Here is an 11,574-nt window from a genome sequence, read left to right on the forward strand (position 1 = left end):
ATTGTAACAACCATGCTGGGGGGATTAGTAGAAGACAACAGTTAATGGGGTTGCCTAAATGGGTTAGTTTAAAAATACTCCACGCCACCAAGATATTGTTTTATAGCAAATAACTGGAATTAAATAGATTAAAGTGCACACTTTCTGTCTACGATCTACATAACCATTTCTATTTTAAGATATATTGCACAGAAGGTGAGAAGAAAGGGTGGATTATGGAGTGGATAATGTCTGTACATCCGAAATGTGTGTGTGCATGCCACGATGGCCGTGTTTCCCACACAAAGATTATTTTAAAAAAAAGAAAAAAGAAAAATGTGTCTCACTTTTCTAATGCTTGACTATTATGTGGATTTTGAGATGTAGCTAGGCTGGAACTTGTGCTGAAACCTGGCAACCCTGCTTAATGACATTGTGCCTCGCTCTATCAAACACAGTTGAACAAAAATGCATCTAAAAGTACTCAAATCGAGCTGCTAGACTGTATATTGGATGACACTATGTTGTTGACTCAAAACTACATATTACAGGGTTACTCACTAAACTGTAGCCTATAACAAAAGTCAAGTATTATAGCCTCTCAACTTAATTTTTATTTGAGGCTATGTCGTTACTAATGTCGGCCTGCAAAAACAAAATCTATGTGCACAAGCCACTGCTAATAATAATAATAATAATAATAATAATAATAATAATAATAATAATAATAATAATAATATTAATAATATTAATAATAATAATAATAATAATAATAAAGCAGTATTTGCTAAAAAACACTCAGTACTCTGCTAGTCTCTGCTTCTTTGTTCTTATATTGAACCTCTTCCCTCTTGTTCACACACCTCTTCCCTCTTGTGGATGACTGATTTAACTGTAGTCCACTTTCTATTCGACTCTCCTACATACTCTCCGAATTGTTCATTCAATCACTCGCTCTCTCACCCTTTCTCTATTTATGTACCCAGAGATGATATGTTGAAACGGACATTACTACAAAGAGAGAAATGTAGAAATAGCTGAATATTCAGTGATCTGTATTGTTATCTTCTTTCCATTTCAAGCTTATTGGCCAGCACAGTCAACATCGTGTTGGAAGACTGCAAACATATATTTAACTAACAGTTCAACCTGCATTGTCTTACATTGTCTCACAGTGAGAAATGTCTACTTCACCGCCTATTGCTATTGTGTTGGATGTGAAGGGTATAAGAGCAGCTTACTACAAACTTGACAACGATTCATTACCACTCAGCACCTGCATATAGTGACCACTTGTGTATAAATGATAGATGATTCATAAACAAGGGTTTGCCCACATAGTGCGGGGGACAGCCTTCAACATGTTTTTGACATGAAGTGATGAGTGGATGAACAATCCTCTGGCTAAAAACTGCTTAGATAAATGTTGATGTTGTGTTTACATAACATGTCCGGGGATCACTGTAGTTGTGTACAGTCAATGCAGAAAATTACTGTCACCTTCTTTACGATATTTAAGTAGAAGCTTGGGTAAAAACTCAGATTTTAATTTTTCATATTAACTTGACCCATTTATCAATATAATAATGTCCTGTTTCATTTGTGAGATATTATGAATAATACATTTTTTTAAGTGTCGGCTATTCTGAAATGTTTCCTCATTACTAAAACTAAAACTCTCCTTCAGTGTGCTGAGCTTTGGCCTCAGGTCTAGCCTTTCCTCCAGTCCACATTTATAAAAAACAGTTCTTAAACCCTTTTATCAAATACATGAACAGAGCATGGGTCAGATCAGATCCCGTCTTCCCCTCCCATACAGGTTGAGTTTGAAGAAGATGCTAAAGGTGTTAAAGCAGGTGATTAGACTTTTCTGTGCCCACGGCATAGAAGCAGGTTATATTTATAGTAACTCTGCCAACTGAGAGGTTTGCTAGAGGCCAGTTACACCAAATGAGAAAAATGGTAAAACTGTGAAACAACAGAAGTGGAAAATTAGGTGAAGAAATGTGATGAAAGTCTATTGATCAGAATACTACAGTGATAGAGTTTTGTTGGCAATTTCCAACGAACTATTTGTTGCCACTTTAAAAAGTACCACTGTGCTACACTGCAGATACAATGAAATACAGCCTGCTTTGCTACAGTGGCACAGGACACACAGAGCCTCAAGGCAAGCTATTAAGTCCTAGTAGGTTTTGCTCAGGCTTTTTCTTTTTATTGTTCTCCTGTGGTTGTTCTTCCTTTATAAATTGATAAACTATCTCAGAACAGAACCATTATGTGGCAGCCATGGACATGTTGGCTGATAAACAGTCCCATAATCTAGCTTACTGTACATTGACTCATATTGTTTTATTTAATGTTACTGTGCTTTAGTATTTCTTCAGTTCAGCCCTTCATTTACCCTATAGTTGATTTTTTTTTTTGCTGATGCTGATTAAAACATTGCAAGCAGACAAACTGTATGCTAGTGATACTACTACTACTTATACTACTTTATTATTATTATTATCATTATTATTATTATTATTATTATTATTAATATTATTATTGCTATTATTATTATTATTATTATTATTATTATTATTATTATTATTATTATTAATAATAATAATAATAACAACAACAACAAACCTGTGTTTGTATTTTCCATCTTGTGACAGGTCCCTGATTGCCAGACAGCAAATTCAAAACAGTTCACAAATGGACTGTGCCATTGTTGGTGCCATTGGTTTTGGGTCAATCTTTTTTGGTCACTGTAAATGCAGCATTTCTGTGTGCAAGACATACTTTTTCATTACTGACTTTTTATTTGTCTCTTAACTAAGCCACCGTAGCCACTCTCTAATACCCATACCCCCCTTTTAATCATATCTTAATCATAGGTCCTATACCATTTCTTTTGATCCACCAGTTCAGCACCTATCTGGTCAAAGGCCAGACTTTAGTCATTTATCTGCATTCAGAAGAGGCTGACCTGCTAAAGGAAACTCTCCACTGGAATTAGTAGGGCAAGAGGCAAGGAAAAAAGATGGCCAAGGAAGAACGATAGAAAAATACATACTGACCTCAAATACCCACACAACCATTCCACAATTTCCCCTTAAGAAAAAGATACTACTCACACAAAACAAGTAACACACAGCAACTTAACAGCTTCTTTCCTATAATGGTGTATCTACCTGACAAGTCACACAAGACTAACTGACACCTTATGTCATCTGCCTTGTCTATCTGCCACCTCACAGATAATGACACTACATGTAAATCTTTCTTGCATGATATCAACTTGAACTGGACTTCATAACCTTAATTTAAAAATAAATAAATAAACGTTGTTGTGCCCTGTCCAGTCATATATCCTGTCACTGAACTTGTAGTTCACTGTGCAAAAAAAAATAGACCTATAGCGGTGATTCCCAACCCTGTTCCTTGACATCTACCTTCCTGCTGGTTTCATCTCCAGCCAAAATCTAACACTTCCGTTTTAGTCGATCAAGAACTTCTTAAGGCAATGATTAGATGGTCAGGTGAGAACGATTATGATTGTAGCTGAAGTCTTCAGGAAGGTAGATTTCCAGGAACAGGGTTAGTGACCACTGGCCTATAACATGTGCTGGATCAAGAGCTATTTCATAAGCTGCAGATTAATGAGGGTGGAAGCTATATTGTTAAAGACAAACTTTGCAGTGTTTAATGGGATAATTTCATTTAAGACTACTCTCAAGCAATTTACTGGCCATGTACTAGATTCAGATTAGATGTTTACTCCAATGCTTGCCATCATTTCATTTATATATCATGCAATTAGTCTTTTGTTTTATTTGTTTATTTTAAATTGTCATTTACTTTTAGCGTTTTGCAGTTTACAGCTAGAAAACATGTAGTAGACTTCATCAGTCCAGAACCTTGGACAGCTCTACTCAACCGGTCAACCTCAGAGGCATGAATGAACCACACATGGATCATTTTAATAATGTGAATGGGACGACTATGAATATGGAGAACTTTCCCTGCATTTCAACACATGACTAATTTAAACACTTTTTTTTTGTTGTTACATATTCACGTCACGGGAACATGATCACAAGTGTGAAAGGTTTGCCTGCTGTTTGTTATATGATGCTGCATGTATGTTGTGTTCTCTCACTCTGACTTTTAGTAGTGGGTAAATTTAACAAATAAAAGCATTCTAACATAGAAATCTTTCTATACTTATACAGACCAACAACTCCACTCTTCATATAGTGGAGTTGTTGAGTGTCACATCAATGTCACTACCGTCCTATCCCTATTATCACTAAACTTCTGATTATTCACCTGTTTACAATTACACACGCAACCACACACACACACACACACACACACACACACACACACACACTTGAATAATCCAGACTTTAGGTTTTTTCAACCTTGCTGTTTATTATCGTCTACATGTTTAGTCTCAATCAGCCCTTTCCTCCAGTTCCTAAAACATAAACCTGCACACACATCCTCCCATCTGTAGTTTATGACATAGAGTCACGATGTGGTTTTGTCTTCTTGTTGCTTTGAAGAACATAAAATATGACAGTGATATAGTGTGGGTTTTGGGTCTGAGATGGTGAGAAAGGTCTGTGAAAGCAGGCATATCTCTTGGGAAAAGCTCTGTCAATCTGTTGTGAATTTTTTAAATCAGGTAGGGAGGAAGTATTTGAAGCTGTACTGAAAAAGTCCTCTGGAACCTCAGTCTATGGAATGAAACATAGAGCATTGCCCTGAGAAAGTCCAGTGGTTATGTCCATACTGAATCAGATATAAATCAGGTAAAAAAAAAATATGGAAGACTGTTGTAGTGTGTGTGTGTGTGTGTGTGTGTGTGTGTGTGTGTGTGTGTGTGTGTGTGTGTGTGTGTGTGTGTGTGTGTGTGCGTGTGTGTTTTATAAAGAAACAGACACGGCAGAATAATGAGTGATGACCTCATAATTGAAAACTAAGTAAAACTAATGTATATGAACAATAAATACATGAATTGTGAGTAAACAATATTTACATATAATAGATAAAATTCGTCATTTTAATTGGTTTATTGTAGTTGGTTAATCTAATAGTCTAATAAATTTGACTTAGTGGCATTATTGCGTCAAGACGAGAGAACTCTTCCTTGCACAGACTTTAATATTATTATTCCATATTAAAAATGATCATAAATGTGATAGCTTTTGAAATGTCGTACTGTCTCAGACACAACTCTAAACAGTGCTGGGAAAGTAGCTGTTCTTTTTTACATCATCAACAAGATTTGGAAATGGCTTGTATAATATAATCCTCGACAGAAAACAGTGCATTTCAATAGAAAAAAATAATACTCCCTTTAATCGATGCTAAATCCTGGCATAATGCTGTATAAAAGGCCTCAACCATCATTAACTCAGCTTACCCTAGTGCACAGATTAGACATATGATGGAGTAGCTGTGGTTTCACTGATAAATCAATACTCTTCTCCTTAATCATTAACATCTCAATTGTTGCAGTCTGTTGCATCTGCTTCCTGTATTGCCTGTGGACTGTTGTAATCTTAATATTGTTAGAGAACTCATTCTTCCCTCTTCTATAAACACTATGCAAACAACCAAGCAATAATGCAATCATATGGGATTTGTGTTCAAATTCTAACAAATCTCCTTAACTTGGAGCTTTCTACCTCCTGACTGTCCACTAAGGCAGTGTAGAAGAGACTACTTACTGTGCTTTGAGGTACACATCTGATCTCATTCTTATGGGAAAGGATGGATGACACACTTCTTTTGGCAGATATTTCCTTTTCGATATAATGTACCATTCAAACAGGTATCATTCAGACATCTGGATAGTGGTTCAAAAAGACATGGTTATAGGTAACATTCACACCAGAGTTTCTACTTCTCTTCACATTCCCAAATTGGAAGAGCTGAAAGTGTGTAATGGAGCAAAGTTTGGTTGAATTTCCCAGGGACCAGAATAGAGGAAGAAAGAGGGAAGTAAACTAAAAAAAAAGAGAGATGTAGTGAGTTTTCTTTTTTTCTTCAACAAATTGCCTTCATTGTTGAAGATGATGGTTGGGAATGTCTCATGCCAAATTCAAGGGTCTCCAGTGAAAATATGTCCCATTGCATTATTTTCAAGAAGCTCACTCCCACTGAGCTAAACGATAACATATTAAGTTCTGTCAAGAATCTACAAGACTGTATACACCAATCTTTCATATATTCATCATATATGAATAGGGAAGCTTTTGGGAGCTGGAGATTATCGAAATCTGGCTGCATGGATCACCAACTATCTCACTGACAGACCACAGTATGTGAGGCTCCAGGACTGTGTGCCTGATGTGGTGTTTAGCAGCACGGGAGCACCACAGGGTATAGTGCTCGCTCCCTTACTCTTCACCCTGTACACAGCAGACTTCAGGCATAATACAAGCAGTTGCCACATGCAGAAGTTCTCTGATGATACTATCATTGTTGGATGGGTATCTGAAGAGAATGATCAGGAATACCGGGAGGTCATCGCTGACTTTGTTAACTGGTGTGAGTTGAACTACCTGGTGGTTGACCGCCATAGGAGGCTGCCCCGGACTACTCCAGTGAACATCCAGGGTGTTGACATACAAATTCCTGGGTGTTCACCTCAACAATAAACTGGACTGGTTCAAAAACACCATGTCCTGTACAAAAAGGGCTAAAGTCGTCTCCATCGGCTTAGGAGACTGAGGTCTTTTGGTGTGTGCAGGACTTCTTTTTCAATTCAATTCCATTTTATTTGTATAGCACTTTTAACAATGGACGTTGTCTCAAAGAAGCTTTACAGAAACATGTAAACACAGGATACAGATTTTAACTGTCTGAATTTATCCCTATTGAGCAAGCTGTTGGCGATGGTGGCAATGAAAAACTCCCTAAGATGATAAGAGGAAGAAACCTTGAGAGGAACCAGACTCAGAACGGAACCCGTCTTCATCAGGGTAACAACGGATAGTGTGAAAGTAAAAGAAAGTTCATTATGGTTTTTACATAAAGTCTTTGTTGAACTAGTCCACTGTTCACTAAAGGAGACCTGAGTGCAAAACTGCATGTGGTAATTGCAGACCCAAGGATATAGTAGCAACCGTAGTCCCAGCAACCACAGCGAGAATGTCCATATGGAATTGAGTTCCAAAACCATTTAGATGGTACTTCAAGCGGTACCATCCTCAATAATCTCCAGGCTGTAGCCTCCAGTTGATAAGAGCTCCATCCAGAGGTAGAGCATCCGGATGGATCAGGCAGGTCCGGAGAGCAGAAAGGGTCAGGATCACTGGCATCTCCATAAAATATATCTCCAGATATATCTCCATTTCAGCCTAGACTTAAACACTGAGACTGTATCTGAGTCCCGAACACTAATTGGAAAGCTGTTCCATAAGGGGCTTTATAAGAGAAAGCTCTTCCCCCTGCTGTAGCCTTAACTATTCGAGGTACCAACAAATAGCCTGCACCTTTTGATCGAAGTAGGTGTAAAAGACCAAAAGTTCGCTCAGGTACTGTGGCAGGAGACCGTTTAGTGCTTTATAGGTCAGTATTAGTATTTTATAATCAATGTGAAATTTTACTGGGAGCCAATGCAGTGTGGATAAGATAGGGGTGATGTGGTCATATCTTCTGGTTCTAGTAAGGACTCTTGCGGCTGCATTGTGGACAAACTGGAGCTTGTTTATGTACTTACTGGAACATCCACACAGTAAGGCATTACAATATTCAAACACAGAGGTGACAAAAGCATCAACTAATCATTCTGCATTATGTAGTGACATTATATTTCTGAGATGAAAGAAGGCTATCCTAGAAATATTATCTATATGAGCGTCACATGAAAGACTGGTGTCAATAATCACACCAAGGTCTTTTACTGCTGAAAAATCTACTTACTATCTTCTATGCAGTTGTCTGCTGGGGAGTTGGGAGCTCAGAGAGGGACAGGAAACAACTTAACAAACTGTTTAAGAGGGTTAGCTCTGTCCTGGTCTGCTCTCTGGACTGCATAGAGGTGGTGGGGGAGAGTAGGATGTTAGCAAAGCTGGTGTCAATCATGTGCAACTCCTATCATCCCCTGCATGAGACATTGGGGTCCCTGAGCAGCTCCTTCAACATTTTTTTATTCTATTCCTATTTAATGTGTATTTTCTTATCTGTTGTGTGTAATTGAGCTGCTGTAACAAGGGAATTTCCCCAGTGTGGGATCAATAAAGTTTATCTTATATTAAGTTATCTTCTATTTTTGGAGCATTTGTAAGATACTTTGAAGTGTCCCTTGAATTTCTTGTTAAACAAAGGTCATAGTGGGTCAGATGAGTCAAGGTGTAGTATTTGTGAAACGCCCTGCAATTCTTGTTCCCACCTGTAGAAAACATGCCCTGACAATCAACAGGCACAGAATCTAGAAGCATCTAAGAGCATGGACGTATCAACATGGCATTGGCAATAGAATGCTGTTGAAAAGGCTCCTACTTCTCTGACTCACACTCTCTAAGTAATTGCGACTCTCAAGTGCTGGCATTTTCCACCCACTCCAAATGATGGGCTCTATAATTGGGTTATTTAATGATGTTATTTCCCCCACACAGAGACAAGCAGTTGCTCTTCATTTGACTTACCCTGATTGCTATTCACAATTCTCTTACTGTTATTATTAGTGGAAAAAAATTGATTGGTCTAGGTGCTCCTTCAGGAAGCACTGAAGTTTTCTAGCTATCTGTAGAATATATGTTTTCTAGCTATCTGTAGAAAAGGACAATGTATTCTGTGACGTAAAACAGAGATCATGGTAGTTTTGTTTGGGAAAACAGGGACACTTAATTATAATTTCACGTTTGTATACACACAGATGTATGTATTAGATGTGTGAGTGAGCCAGTTGGATTGAAAATGCATGATAGAGCACAAGCTGTTGTATTAAACTGCATGATGATATAAAATCATGGCACTGTAATCATGGATTTATTCTCTATGTGGTTATGCTAGAGTAAATAAAATGTATTTTAATTGGTTAATTATAATTTAAATTGGTAAAATGCATTGGCATTCATGACATTTCAATGTAACAGGTATTGATGCATCTTTGAATATATTATACCCTTACAGTTTCAGCTGTTTTTCAAGAAAATGTTCAAATTGTTCAAAGTAAAGATGAGTGATGATAAGATTTAGCAAATATGAATTTGAATTGCTTTCCATCCTGCACATCCTTCCATCCATGTACACAGGCAACTAATAAAAAGTTAACTGAAAGTGAAACATCATAAAGTTAATTTGGATGATATTCGTAAACATTATCCAAATTACAGAACAGAGGTTTCTAAACCCAGCCCACCTAGACCAGTTTCCAAACTGACTTGTGGCCAGTTCAGATGCAATAACACTGGCTGCAAATAAAAGTGTGCTTTGGTCCAAACCCAAAAACCTGGTCCATAGGTGCTGAACAGCCTGTGTGTGTCAAATCCTGTCTTCAAAAAAGCTTAACACTAACAGTTTTCCCAAAGCAGAGAAGAGTGTGTGGAATATAATGAGATATAAAAGAGAGCGATGGAAGCCTTTTATCCACTCTATTCCCCATTGACCTTCATTTCACCAGTAGTTCTCTCTCTCCCTCTCTTTTTGCTCATCGTTTTCTCTTTCTTCTCTCTTTTAGACTTCCCTAAATGTCATTCCAACATTTGGACTTTTGGGTATACATTTAAGCATGTCTCCTACTGGTTGAGGTGATATTTCTGTCCCCTCTGTTCTATTGTTACTAACTATTACAACTCATATCTCATATTTTCAGGCATGGAATGTTTTAGCATTCATGTGCTCAGTGGTGGATTCAGAACATTCTTACTGACCGGGGTAAGACACAGACCTATAGTGTGGGGTGGCAGGGGTGAGACACAGAGCTGTACTGTGGAGTGGCCAGGGTGAGATACAGAGCTGTACTGTGGAGTGCCCAGGGTGAGATACAGAGCGGTACTGTGGAGTGGCCAGGGTGAGATACAGAGCTGTACTGTGGAGTGGCCAGGGTGAGATACAGAGCTGTACTGTGGAGTGGCCAGGGTGAGATACAGAGCTGTACTGTGGAGTGGCCAGGGTGAGATACAGAGCTGTACTGTGGAGTGCCCAGGGTGAGATACAGAGCGGTACTGTGGAGTGGCCAGGGTGAGATACAGAGCTGTACTGTGGAGTGGCCAGGGTGAGATACAGAGCTGTACTGTGGAGTGGCCAGGGTGAGATACAGAGCGGTAGTGTGGAGTGGCCAGGGTGAGATACAGAGCTGTACTGTGGAGTGGCCAGGGTGAGATACAGAGCTGTACTGTGGAGTGGCCAGGGTGAGATACAGAGCTGTACTGTGGAGTGGCCAGGGTGAGATACAGAGCTGTACTGTGGAGTGGCCAGGGTGAGATACAGAGCTGTACTGTGGAGTGGCCAGGGTGAGATACAGAGCGGTAGTGTGGAGTGGCCAGGGTGAGATACAGAGCTGTACTGTGGAGTGGCCAGGGTGAGATACAGAGCTGTACTGTGGAGTGGCCAGGGTGAGATACAGAGATGAAGTGTGGAGTGGCCAGGGTGAGATACAGAGCTGTACTGTGGAGTGGCCAGGGTGAGATACAGAGCTGTACTGTGGAGTGGCCAGGGTGAGATACAGAGATGAAGTGTGGAGTGGCCTGGGTGAGACATAGGGTGATACATTACATGTTTCAGCCTTTGCTAATTTCAATAATTAGGTTAATCCAACTGTTGTGTTTGTAGTGTTTTTTTAAATACTATATAGTATTAGATTTTTAATTTTCTGTTTAAATGTGTATTGTTGCTTTTTAATCATTTATCATTTTCAGGAATGGCTCTACCTTTTCCTAATAGTCCTTTGAAACCTACAACACCAGAAAAAACACTGTGTAAATGCCAAACCTCTGAATAAATGGATTGTTTATTAAAGCAATCAATGGAAATTTATTAATAAAGTTCATGTTAATGTTACACAGTCCTCTGTGAAATGTTAATAAGGTCATGTTAACTGATAATAAGACTGATCATAAGATTAAAACTATTAACTAATAACTATGAGGCAAACAAACAAACAAACATAAAACTTTACCAATATGGCCCATGATAATGTGCAAAGATAATCAATGTGTGAAGTCCAAATTTAGCAGCTGCCACTAAGTTTTAGCTTGATAAAACACTTTAGTGAACCAGCTAAAGTTGTTTCATTGTGCCTTTGTAAAACTAGATATACAGTATGTTACTGACATATGTTATATAATACATCATACCATCTCAGATAGCTGCTGTTGCTCACAAATCTGATGAAATAGCAATCATGTGTAGGATCCCTTCAGAAATCAAACAGTCTGAGGAAAATGGCTTATGGCAGCGTAATAAATGGCATTAGATTGATTGTTGATTTGAAAAACCATAGTGCATAATATGAAGTGTATAACTGCATAAACCAGTGTTTAAAATACAGGACAATATAGTATGCAAAAAGCAAATGAAACAGTTAGTTAGCTAATGTAATAGCCTGATTAATTCTCATCCAATATGTAAATATGTAAATTTATT

The sequence above is a fragment of the Ictalurus punctatus genome, chromosome 1 (genome assembly GCF_001660625.3).
Source record: "Ictalurus punctatus breed USDA103 chromosome 1, Coco_2.0, whole genome shotgun sequence".
Taxonomy (NCBI): Eukaryota; Metazoa; Chordata; class Actinopteri; order Siluriformes; family Ictaluridae; genus Ictalurus; species Ictalurus punctatus.